The following is a 14,168-nucleotide window of genomic DNA, read 5'->3' as shown; positions in this document are numbered from 1 at the left end:
AGATTAGTAAAAGATAAAAATTTAAACCCATCAAGGTATTTTAGGAGCATACATTAATTATGACACTCAAATCATTGTAGAACCCTTTATATAATTTTAAAATTTAAGCTTGACAATATGTATTACTTTATCTTTAAGGACAATAGGATAAATAATTAATCAGTTATAAATCCCTTCTAATCCTAAATAAACAAATGAGACGGATATGGAAATATTTTCAAAGGTACAAATCAAGCTTCATTTTTATCTCCTGCCCAACAGCAGCTGAATATATAAGACATTGAGCAGTAGTAGTTTATTTTCGCTCTTAATGAATTAACAGGGTTGAATCTCGCTTTTGCAAATTTTTATCTGCCTAACGTGAATATAAACCAGTTTCTTTTAGAAAGTCCAACATGAAGTCATTCTTCCTCATGAAGTGGACATGCTCGCGTGATTTCGTTTAATGAAATAACTAGTCAGTATCATCTTTTATTGAATGACTCTAAGTGCCCTTCTCTATGAAACATTAATAAGAAGTAGTCAAAATAATGTGTAAAGTCATTAGGTTATTTTGAATCAGAAGACATGTGCGATGCTCTCGCCGGGATTCAAAACTTGGACCTCTCGAATACCCGTCAAGTATGTGTTCCGTCTCGGTTAGAATATTTATGTGTATTTGTACTGGCTTTATGTTTTCAGCACCACGTAAGATCAGTGGCGAAAGCCTAGTACTAATCAGTAAGCGATAGGGATGCACTCGGTCCACACCAAGTCTCTGTTCCTCTGCCCGAAAAAAACGGCAGTCAATTGTTAATTGTTCCTTACTCACTCTTTGTCCGTTTAAGCGGCATTATTGAGCTTGAAAGGAAATAAATGTTGTTAAGTTTGTAGGGTTTATATTTATTTTAACTAACATTTATTTTAAGTTTAAACTATCTTTCCTGTCAAGCCTTACTTCCTCTGGAACTGCCAATGCCAGAGTATGTAAATTTTAGTAGAACGCGCAAGGATTCAAATTATCAGCGGAAGTATTCTGAGTTAAATAGAAAGGAAACGAGTTCGAAGTGTGCTTTTCTTGCTTCACGAGTGTGGAGGTCGCTAGTTAGAAATTGAAGAACCACGCGTTTCGGCCTGTGTGCTTGCCTCAGCAAATTGTTAATCTTTCAACATAATCTTCAGAGTTTGCTGAATTATCAGCGGTACTTTAGAACGCGGTGAGGTTAGTTACGTTTAGAGAGCCTCGTAGTTAGTGACTTGTTGGTATCTCTTTTAGTTTCTTATTTTTATTTTACCGCCGGGTCGGCGTGGTTTGTGAGCGTCAAGAGCACGCATTTGCAATTTCTAAAGTTAAATAAAAAGGAACTTAAACCCTTCTCAAGACTCTGTCTAATTTCCAGTTTCAGCAGTCACCACTTTGTTGAGTGCAGGTTGGAGGCGCGCAAATTTACAAGTTTCTCAACTTCACTTTTATGAATTAATATACAGTCCTCAACTACCAATCGTTATCAACAGTATGCTTCCGATTACAGCACAAAAGCATGCGGAAATGAGCGAGAAAATAGCTTTTATACTCCCCCTTTCAAAATAGTTATTGGGGATTAGGGAATCCACGTATAATCGTATATTAGTAGCGATGAATTATCGTCCACCATCTTTTAGCTCGGGCGCCACTTGTAGAGACATTAGGTTGCTTTGAATAAGAAAACGTGAAAAATGTGCAGTGCCCTCACCAGGACTCGAACCCTGCCTTTCGAACGTTTCCGTATCCGCGTTGAATATGCTTTCAATTATACCACGAAAGCATGCTGATAGGAGCGAGAAAACACTTTTATAAATAGTAACGGCTTTTGATAAGTATCTTTAAACCGCGTCATTTCTAAATTAATCCATATCATGTGATCTTGCATAAGAGTGCCGATGCAGGTGCTTATACGCTTTAGCGAACAACAGACTTCAAAATTAAGGTTACAGGTGATAACATCTTGGGCGAAAACGTCGCAGAGAAAACAATGCTAGGGGAAAACATCATCTTGAAAAACATTGTAGAAAGAGAGAACTTCCCAATTTTGAAACATTGGGATTGAAAATTAGAATGGTGAAAAACTTCATCAACGATGTCTTTTTCCGCGATGTTTTTGGCAGATACCAAAATAAAAAAATAGCATTGAACACCATAAACGTTCCAGTTCTCTCCCAAGTATTCTTCCGTAATGCTATAATTGCAATGTCATAATCCGTAATGTTATCAATTGTAATGTAAAAAGAAACACAAAATGTGATGAAGAATGGGTGCTCCTTGGAGTACATGATTCATAATCAATATATGTTACAAAGGAATTATTCTGTCCAATAATAAATTGTGTTGAATACTCACAAAGGCTACATTTGGTATCAAATACCTAGGTATGCCACTTAAATCTACAACTTTGGCCACGTTAAAAGCATTGGTGTTCTTGGATTCTAATTCATCACATATATAACTATTTAAAATACTGAAGTGATTAAGGTAAAGCAGAAAACCGTTTGTGTCTAAATTCAAGGAACATTAAACGAAATTTCGGAATGCTCAGAATGAAGAAATAAGTGGATGAATATTTTCACCGAAAAATATAAATTCTTGAGTGACAACATTTATGGCGCAATAAAAACCGAGTTTCCAAATATTTTTTAGATCCGCGAAATATGAAATCTATGAAATTCAAAAAATTTGAAAATATATCTTTTCATATATATATATATATATTCAATTTGAGAGCTTCAACATGCTGGTGTACCTATGGCGGTCATATAATGAGAAAAGGAATTGAGATAATGGCTTTACGCATAACTTGGATGTGATGTAAGTACAACTGCAATGTGAAACATCTAAAAATGTTTTAAATTTTATTAATTAAAATCATTCTTACATTAAAAATACTGTGCTTTTCTTTAATTATATATTTAAACACAATTTTTTAAACAAAATAATATTATTTTGGGGTATTTATCTATTTACTATGGGAAAAAAATCTATTGATTTAAAAAAAAAAATATTCGATCATGAAGAATAGAGATAGATGAAGGGGAATATTCCTCTGTTTAAATGCTTTTAGGAAAATTTTGAAGCACATGTGTCTGACTTATAATGCATGGATGATACAAAGCAATAGCTTACTCTTTATAGGAAGGCAATGTTAAGGTTGGAGTACAATGGACATCCAGGTTTGATCCAACACATGTTCTTAATAGAAGAAATGCTTGAAATAGACATTACTCAGATTACTCAGAATAGCATAGTTCATGTAGTAGAGAAAACATGGTTAAAATAACCTTCGATCATTCTGCGCGGTGTTATTTTAAGCAAGCGGAGGGCCTGTGGTGCAGTAGCTAGTGCGTCGCGCAGTTGCACCACAGGTCCGAGGTTCGATACCCGGGCTGGGCAAGTTTGACTCAGCCTTTCATCCCTTGAGTACGTCGATAAAACGAATACCAAGTTCGCTTGGGAGTTAAACACTGGGGGTTCTGCGACAAACTGACCACTTGCCCAGGGCATATGCTGACGCACTCCGGGGACCAAGGTCAAGAAGATTCGGTGCACTGCAGGCCATGGCCAACAAGGGCTGTTGCGCCACTGAGGTTTAATTTTTTATTTTAAGTAAACGGTGCTTGGCTAAAGCTGCTTGCATTTGTTTGCTTAAAAATAGACACAGTCAGACTATCTAAACTACCACATTTCTCTGTGAGAAATTTTCCATTTCCTTCTACGTGCTCGCTTTTGTAGCGTAATTGATTAACTCATGCATCTAAAAATGGGAATGTATATGATTTGAATCCTGATAAAAGCAAAATGTATTTCCTATGCTTTCTGCATCGAAAGCTGAATTAATAAATCTCTATATTAGCGACACCTAAAATTACTTGATATCAGTTGGTCACCGCATGTGTTTCTGCAACTGTGTCTGAAGTCTTTCTCCAGGTTCCTTTTGGAACAGTGTAAGGAATTATTGCATTTCCATGCATTTGCTCATCTGATGTAAGAGGTTTCGCAGCTGCCAAATGGAAGATTCCTGTATCAGCTTCTGGCCAGTGTGAGGTTCACTTTTCAAGTTCCCAGCATCAGTAAGGTAATAATCTCCTCTCATTATTTGGTCTATTAAGTTGTGCTGTAGAATCAATATTTTCAGCAAAATTTGAGTTATCTTAAGCAATGGGAATGCAAGCTTGCAAGAAATATAAGGATCATCCTCCTATGCTCCAAAATAACAAAACAATTGGTATAAATGTATATTCCGATGGATGATACTTCCAAAACGTAAATTAAATAATTTTTTGCCTTTCAAACAGTCCGAAAGCTTTTTTTGGGAACTTTCTGAACGTAAGAGTATAAAAAAAATGTTAATCCTGGGACAAGAAAGCTATACTTCTAAGATAGCTCCTACTGCAAGCCTGATTTTACTGAAAATTTGGGCTATTACAGTTAAAGGGGAGAGTTTTTTTTTTTTTTTTAGGCTTTTATCAGTTTAAAATGTAACCATAAGCTTCATGTTTAGTGTAGGAAGTATCATTGTATGATTTTATGTTTAAAAGGTTGATAACTATTACCTTTTATTTTCACCAATAATGACAAGACTGTTAAAATCATACAACAAACTTACTAACGTAATGCATTTCAAATCATTAACTTGATCGATTTTCTTATTAGGAAGATAAATTTTTAATGTACATTTTAAAATGTCTTTATTAAATTAACTTTTAATAATATTCCGTTCTTTTTTAATCTTTTTATTAAAATTTATTATTTTTGTTTAATTTGTTTTCTTTGTCTTTAAAAATATAATTCTACCCTCTACAAAAAATTTATTTTCATATTTTCTTGTTATAAAATCATAAAATTTGTTCATGTACCTTTCTTTTATTTGGCTTTTATTTCATTTACTTTTCCTAATTTTAGGTTTATTTTACTTAACTATTATAACTTAACTATTAGGTTTTTTTTTATTTTCAATAATCGTCCGCACTACGTTTCTAATTCTTTTGTATTCATTTTCCAAACTAAAAAAAAAAAAAAAAAAAAAAAAAAAAAAATCCATTTTTGAAACTTTTGTATGAATAATTTCTATTAATTTGCATGATATAAATGAAGAGTATTCGTTTAATTTACTTTTTTTAATTAGCAAGGTATTTAGCCGAGGTTCCCACACCTTGATACCCAAACGCACGCGGTACAACCTTTATCATATCAGAGAAAATGCAATGACAGTATATGATACTGGGCATCCCTTGCAGTCACGCTTCATCCCTCCTATCAATTCAATGAATTGAATCGTTATTTATTTATTTCTTCCTTTTAAATAGCCAGTTCGTTTTCTTCTTTGATTTTAAAATGACCATGAGCTAAAGTGTTGTTGGCTTTTAAGAATGTGTACCATTTATCGTCAAATGTACTCAAACCGACTATGCTTACATTGTGGTATATTTTGTGGAATACGTGGAGTTGATATTAGAGTTTACGAATATATATATGTGGGATGGCATCTTTCAGTATAATCGGATGACGCGACAAGCTGTGAGAATAAATCTTTTACTTTTCCTATGATAGAAGTCAGACGATTCCGCCATTAAGACGATGATGCGACTGAAAGATGTTTACATGTAAAAGACGGTCGATTCTCTTCATCTGTAAATATCATCTATGTAAATTCATCCTTCTACACATGTAATCATTTTGTAGCTTGTAGCAACTATGCATGTTTCCATTAAATATTCAAGTTATTTGTAAATTGGACTAGTTTATTAGCCCCTAGACAGCCACAAAAGAAGTAAGTTTGCAGACATCATATTCCTAGTAAGTAAGTACCGATTTTACATATATATTCTACACATAAGAATATGATTATATGTATATATATAGCGAAAACTAACCTTAATGAGTATAATGATTTCTATCTTCGCGGAAAGTTACATTAGAAACAATCAACACACATTTTGAAGTTACTTTTGAAATGCATAAAAGTACAGTCCGAAACCGTTCTTACATCGAAAAACGAAGACCAGAAATTAAAATTTCCAATTATTTCTCTTGGAGATCATAACAAAGAAGTCAAAGGATAAAATTTGTTAAGTATAAATCATATGCAAAGGAAATTAAAAATATTGGATGTAATGGCATGTACTCCTTTCCGATAACGAAGGCAAGAAATATAAAAAAAAATTAAAAAACAGAAGTTTCTGCAAAACCTCACAATTAATGCAAATTAAAATGCCTTTCGTCAACTTGAAAGCTACATTCGAAATCAATAACAAGCATATAATAAATAAGCGACTTGTTTCCAAAATTATCCTATAAAAGTTAAATAATATCTTTTTGATTTGTTACGGAAGCTATACAACTGGCGTTTGAAAATAAAGCTTTAATAATATACCTGACTGACAGTTCTGGAATAACAGCGAATTTAAGCGGCTTGGCTGGATGAATATCTGAATTCACTGAATATTAGCTACAAGAAAAATTTAAAAAATTGAGAGATTTAAATTTGCTGTCGTGCAGTGAGGAAAAGATAAACTCTAAAGATATTAAAACTATTTCCGCAACAATGAGGAAAGGAAATTTATATAAAATAGTGTTTATACTTCTGAAATAACTATTATCAGTCATTTAGTGACAATATATGACTTTTCGGAGACGTTTCGTAGTTATCATATTTGCATAAATAATAACAGAAATAATAATATTCAGAGAGAAATAAACGTTGACCGCGTATTTTAATAGTTAGACATTTTTCAAACAAGATAAATACTACTCAAGAGGAAATACATCAGAAAACTCTCCTTAAAATTAAAGTCAATTAGCATATTTTTGATCCAAATTACGTTTTATTGATATCCATTTAAGGACGGAGATATATTTTCCCTATTTACTAGTTTTCATAACATTTACGTAAGAGTGTGTCTTGTATGATTACTTCATATATTTTTAGGCAATATTACTATAGTATAGTAAACTTCATATAAATATTCGCTATCATATAAATACTGAGATTTTTGTATATTTTAAGTTAAGATTGGCGAAGAAGATTTACACTCTAAATTTTACGCTAAATGTCTATATTTTCGATAAGATACAGATCTACATAATACGGAAATTATAGTTAAAGTGGATATATCTGAACAAGCAAAAGTTTCAACTACCAATTCCTATGCACAAGCTTTGTACTTTAAAAACCAATAAGACGATGTTTGTTTGCTTCATAGCTTGATTTACTAATGTATTGTATTTTTTGTTCTTTTTTTTTTGTGTGTGTGTTATGTAATATGGGCGCAGCTCCTTCGTGTAATAAGGACCGGACTGCGCCCTAAATAAATAAATAAATAAATATTTTCGATAAGGATAAACAGAATGAATATCCAAACCAGCAGAGGCGCACCAGAAGTCGCTAAAAATCCCTAAACATTGATCGTTCGGTTCAAGGTTTGAATTCCGCTAACGGGCTGGCTGCATGGGCATTTTCGTGATTTCCCCTATGTGTAACGTGTATGCGAGCCATTTTCCCTTAGGAAGTCCTCCACGAAGGCATCCCTCTTATTAGGGAAATAATCTTCGAGGCTTTGTCGTAATCTCATAAAACCAATCCAAACCGGTAAAATTTCCCAAATTTTATTTTTATGTGGGGAGTACTTTTATAAATTTAAATGTTCTATAGATCATATTACTTTTCAATCTTCCAAAAGCAATTATTTTACTATATGTTACTATGAATATACTTTTATTTTTAAAAATACAACTAATTAAATTAACTTCGTTTTGCATTGGTATTAATAAAAGAACATTTGTGCAGGGTGTTTCAGCATAGCGTTTACAAACTTTCAGGAGAGGTAGAGAACATCTAGAGATGGAAAATTACTGGAAACACCCTCCTGGGGTGGTAGTAGCAACACAAAATACAAAAAAATGAAGGACAAGAAGAGGGTGAGAAAATATATTTATTAAGCTTAGTACAGCAGAAAGCAAGAAATAAGCGCAAAAACAGACGAAGATCATCATCAAGGAAGGTGTCTGAAATTATGATCCGGAATCGTGATGCAGGATTCATATCTCCGGCGCATGAAGATTTAATGTTCTGGAAAATACTGGGCGTGGCCCGGACTTCGACAACAGCTGTCACGCTGAGTGCAACGAGTTCCTCATTACTGTTAACGGGGGTTTTGTACACCTGTGTCTTGACGACAAGGAGACCCCAAAGGAAGTAGTCAATGCAATGAGGTCTGGAAATCTTGCTGGTCAATGCATCAGAGCTCGCTGCCGATCCAATTTTGAGGACAAGCTGCATTCAAGTGGAGACGCACAGCAAGGCTCTAATGTGAGGGTCCCGTTAATACTGAACCCGTATGACATAATAAACGTTTCTCACTCCGTTCGCGTCTTTCCTTTTATGTGTTTTGTGTCGTCATTAACGCGCTAGGAAACCCTATTCGACTATTCATTGCTATGTGATATCTCTTCTGAAAGTTTGCAACCGCTGTGCTGAAACACCGCTTTGAACCACTTTCTTGCAGTTTAGTGTTAAATGCTATGTTTTAAATGTCTAACTTGCTTGAAAATATAAAATATTCAGTTACTAGGAGTAACACCACTTTAGACGTAAGGTATTTTTATATTGTCATACGTGGTATAATAAGCATTGGTTATTGTATTTTTTCTGGGAAGTTGCGGGATCCGGACAATAACCTAATAGTCAGTGAAAGCCACCCGTGTATCCGGACAATGCTTTCACCTTCGCCTGCTCTGAAACACCCTGCACACATTTTTTCAAAGCTATTAGAATTTGACTAATCTTTACCTTATTAACCAAAATGAAATGAATCTTGGTAGTCACACTGATGAGATGATGAATCTGGCGATTTTTGCATACTTTTTTCTATGTTTGGTTGTATGCTTGTAAGAAGCACTACAGTCATAGTAATTTAAATCCTTCTTGCTAAAGAAGGCAAAATTCATTCAAATGCGTTTAGAAACGCAAAATCTTAAGTTGATTACCCGTTATTTATATGTAACATTCCCTTTTTCAAGAAATCGACTTCTCGCTTACATTTACTTTTTCCACATAATCTATTCTCCGATGACCGCATAGCATAACAAGCAATAAAATACTTTTTTATTCGGGTTATTTGCAGATTTGATTCCTTTTTAAATAAATAATAAATTACAAAAAAATACTTTTTTTAACACATACGCAATTATTTAAAACGATGGGAAATTTACCAGAAAGGAAATCAGTTTAATTTTAAAAGCTCTATGCAGAGGTAAGTAAGAAAAATTAATGGTAATCTATATTACTTTCGCTTGATAGATATTTGACAGGTTTACATGCTCTCCCTGCATCCAATCAATTATATTTCTTACTATATTATTACTGCATGTTTCTAATTTTTTGCCAGTGTAGCACGTATGTTAAAGAAAGGACGTAATTAAAACCAAAGGAATTCCTTTAAAATATATTTTCTTTCCTATTGATTTATTATTTCCTGCATTTTCGTTTTGCGTAAGTGTTATGCTTCATTTATGTTTGACATTCATAAAAATTAGTTTTTCGATGCTTAAAAGTAACAAGTAAACATCTGTATGATTAACTTAACTCATTAAAATTGTATAATGAAGGATATGCTTACCTTCAGTATCATTTTATCATTAGAAATTTAAAACTTTCGCCTGCCGAATACAAAATATTTGCCATTCTCTATTAAGTTTTATTTTCATTTATAATACACGATAATATTTAAAATATTTTAAAAATTCCTGTTTGATCCCAGCATATTTTATTTCTTCTCGTTTTTTTATTATTTATAATTACTTTATTTTATCAGAGAAACTGGGAATTCACATTTTTTTTTTTTAAAATTCTGAATAAGGAGTTATTATTTTTATTTTTATTAGTCCAAAGGGATTTGAATCCCGAAGGACTATTAGTTTCGTTTTGGCATTTTGCGTCGGACTCATAAATGTCGGTTCACTTTTCAAACTGTTGCCACAAAATGTTAGAGTCCTGCATTATATTTGAAGAAATTAAATAATGAAAAATCTGCATAAATGTATGTATATTTCTCGTATTGTGATAAAACAACGGTACATAGAGTCATCGAATTTTGAATAACGTAATCCTCCAACGAATATGAGCATGTGGAAGACCAAATTTGAAATTTGAAATTTGTTTTATGATCGATTTCCTATTTTTTAAAACTTTGACGAATTTTTGATTAACAAACTCAAGGATTTCAAAGCGAGCAATGGCAACGTTGTGCAGAAAAAACATTTTTATCTCCAGCGCGTGAGTCTCTGTATCGGAAATTCTAAAGATATGCTCGTTTTAAAACTATTTTGCGATATTGCTGTTGCACTAGATCTTATGGTTTAAGTGCGAGGAACATGATATTTAATAAAGAAAGGTAACACACAAAATGTTAAAAAACGCCCCTTTGGACGTAATTTAAAATCTGAAACATTTCAGATTTTGTTTTTTATTTATTTATTTATTTATTTTTACATTTGGAGCGTCTAAAGAAAAACACTGATTTCTCAACCTACGCTATTTACTAAAAATAGAAACGCATAAATCCATTACATTCAATAAATGAATTTTCAGTCTGAAAATTGAATTAGTTTCATTTGAAAGGAAATACATAGATCGCATATCTTATCTGAACTGCTATATTTCCAATATACTATATTCCAAGAACTTCGTATTGAAACGCAGTAAAGCATGTCATACATTTCCGATCTTCATAAGCCATATTATTATTATTCGTGTTTCGAAATAATATTTTCTTAGTTATTCAGTTAGGCGCATTATTATTTAAAGAAAACTTTATACAATTTTTTTTTTTTTATAATTCTTTTCTGAGTCAAGATCCTTGAAATACATTACGAAAGGCTAGATACTAAATTTTATAATTTAAAAACCTGTATTTAAATCTGCTTTTATTATCATATATTTTGAAATAAAATTCCTATCACGACTGCTACAGAGTTATATCGGATTCTTTTTTAAAATCCTAAATTTTTCAGCAGTTATTAAACGTTTAAAAATCACCAGTTAAATTAATTTATTTAAAAACATTAAAGCCACCCAAATGGAAAGGGGTTAGTGGTGCTGAATGCCATAACGGCGGGTTCGTATTCGAATTCAGGAGAAGGCTTGGATGTATGTAACTGTGTACAGTATCTGTGTGACGTGGGGCATTTAAAATATTGAATGTGCCGGAAGAAGTTGGCGGTAGACGGAGAAGGAGGTGCACGGAATCGTCGCCTGGGTGCTGTCCTTCAAAAGCGGAAAGGAACCGAGCAAAATCGGACTTTCATTTTTATGTCACTCATAGTCTGGCCGATGATAGATGCAATCTTGCACTTATCGCCACAATAAAATTCGTAAGCCTGTTCTGATCATGTCACATAAGAAAGATTAGTCAGAACAAAAACGTTATTTTTGTTTTTAATTCAATTCAGTTTGAATTTTAAAAAAAATATGATTTCTTCTACATTATGTGCATTATATGTTATTGACGCTGATTAATGTGTTATGTCTATTAATGTACTGATTAATGTATGCTTCATTTTATGTTATTTACGCTGATTAACGTATACATATGATCGTATTGCCTAAAAAATAAACATTCTAAGTTATAGACAATGCAAGGTACATAACAGATGTCTAATTACATAAACAGATGTCTAATATAAACAAGATGAAGTATCATGTGTCAAGTACCGTTAATTAAAAGGATAATAAAACTTGCATTAGTTTATTTTCATTTTTATTAGTCCAAAGCGGTTTTGTCAGTGAAGGACTATTGTTTTCGTTTTGCGATTTTGCGTTGGTTCACTATAAATGTCTGTTTCACTTTTCAAACTGTTGCCACGAAATGTTAGCGTCCTGCATTATATTTGAACAAATTAATGAAAAATCTGCATAAATCTAGGTATATTTCTCGCATTGTGATACAACAATGGTACATAGAGCCATCGAATTTTGAATGACGTAATCCTACTGCGAACATGGGCATGTGGAAGCGCAAATTTGAAAATTGGAATTTGTTTTAATATCGGTTTCATATCTTGTAAAACTTTAACGAATTTTGGATTAACAAACTCAAGGATTTCAAAGCGAGCAATGGTAACGTTGTACAGAAAGAACAATTTTATCTCCAGCTCGCGAAACTGCATCGGAAATTCTGAAGATAGGTTCAATTTAAAACTATTTTGCGATATTGCTCTTGAACTGAATTTTATGGTTTAAGTGCAAATAACGTGATATTTAATAACTAAAGATAACAGACAAAATGTTAAAAAACGTCCCTATGGGCGTAATTTAAAATCTGAAAAACCTTTCAGATTTTTTTCTTTATTATTTATTTATTTATTTTTAAAAGTCTATCAGTTATCTATCAGTGACAGCTACATAAATACTGATTTCATACAATACAGAGATAGTGCACGAAGCAGTGGACTATTAAACATGAACCTATGTTGATTCACTCATACAGGGTGTTCCTGAAACCATGCGAGAATATTACTTCTGAGGTTGTGCCATTGATACTGTCTCCGCAGATCGTTTCGTGCAGTAGATGTACACCTCAAACTCCCGTGACACCGATTCGTTTGGGACGATTAAAGTGGTCTAATGTCTCATTCCCGGTATTGTTCTGTCTACCTGTAGATTATTCTACTTGAAACCAACAATTTGTTTTTTATGAGGACGAATGAAATTAGTTGCGTACCAGAAAACTGTGGATACTGTAAAAGCCGCAAGTGTATGACGCTGGCCTTTCTGAACAAGTGGCGCAGTCCATAATTTAAGAATGCTACATCTTCCTCCGTAAAGCTACTATCAGCAGTTTGCAAGCTTACTATTTATACGACATACATTGTACGGCATCGAAGAGTACGTAGTATTTTTGCTTCGTTCAGTAATGTGAAGTAATATGTATGCTAATAATAGTAAAATGCTTTATAATGCTGTAATTTCACTGTGTAAAATAAAGAATGGGTTGTAATGCGTGTCTATCTTTCCTTAACTTTGCATCGCTTTTCTTTCGTTTCCTTACACCGCCTGACGTTACAGATGTGCTTTTATTTTGTCCATATGGTTCCATTTGCTGTTACTGTTGCGTGTTTTCTCTCACCTACGGTGCTGCCTCTGGTTTCTTTGGTGTTAGCAATGGTTACTTCCTTTTGGAGTCCAATTGCTACATCATTGTGTCCCTTCTTTCACCGTAAATGACATCAAAGAGTTTGAAGTCGAACGAAACCATACATCGAAATCATTACAAAAGTGTATTTTTTCTCTTTAAACTTCCGAATACGTCAGGTACTAAAGACACACTTTTCTAGAACACTCTTTATAGTATAACTAGCTTTTCAATTCTTTCGTGTCTCCTCCATGCCCACCTTCTTTATTTCGTCTTTATAGTTATTACTCCTTCCAGCCTTTTCTACTGGCTCCTTTTGAGTTCTTGAATCTGGAAAGTTTTGATCTGATAAAAACTTTCAGTCTACGTCATTCCTTTCTTTTATCTACGTTTTTATGATTTTAGTTTTTTATTTTCAAGACCTTAGAACAGAAAAATAGTTTAAAAAAAAACTCCATCCTATAAACCATCGGCAGAACATTCTTCCTTAATTTATAAAGGATAAAATTTTCATCCCTCTATTTAGAAGCTTTGCATACATTTTCATCTACCAATGAAAATCCCTCTTTAAAACTCATAAATTCGTTTAAAAATTAATATAAAATAATATGCACTATTAAATAACTCAAAGTAAATTTGCTTCGATGTGTTAATTGTCTTCAATAAATAAATATTCGGTTTTGGTAAAACAAAAGGCGTTACCATTTGAAAAAAAGTATTTGCACAACCCTCTGACAAAAGCGATTCATGAAACTAAATGCATCATCATGTCTACATAAAGTCTTTTATTTTATTAAACAAAAGCATAATTCCTCATGTATTGAAAATGTGTGAGGAAATCACGTCATAGTAAGCTTTCCCCCTACTATTTGGCAATAATAATTTTAGCATCGCCTTTTAAATGTGCGGTTTTATGATGTTCGATATCTTGAATTCCTAGAGGAGGGATACTAATTATTAAATTATTAGGCTAATCGTAATTGTTAAGCTTAAAGTTACAATCAGCATATGAAGATTGGATTGCAATC

This window comes from Stegodyphus dumicola, chromosome 3, assembly GCF_044657685.1.
Source record: "Stegodyphus dumicola isolate Sdum_Otavi_A_Nest chromosome 3, ASM4465768v1".
Taxonomy (NCBI): Eukaryota; Metazoa; Arthropoda; class Arachnida; order Araneae; family Eresidae; genus Stegodyphus; species Stegodyphus dumicola.
This window is presented reverse-complemented; position numbering follows the sequence as displayed.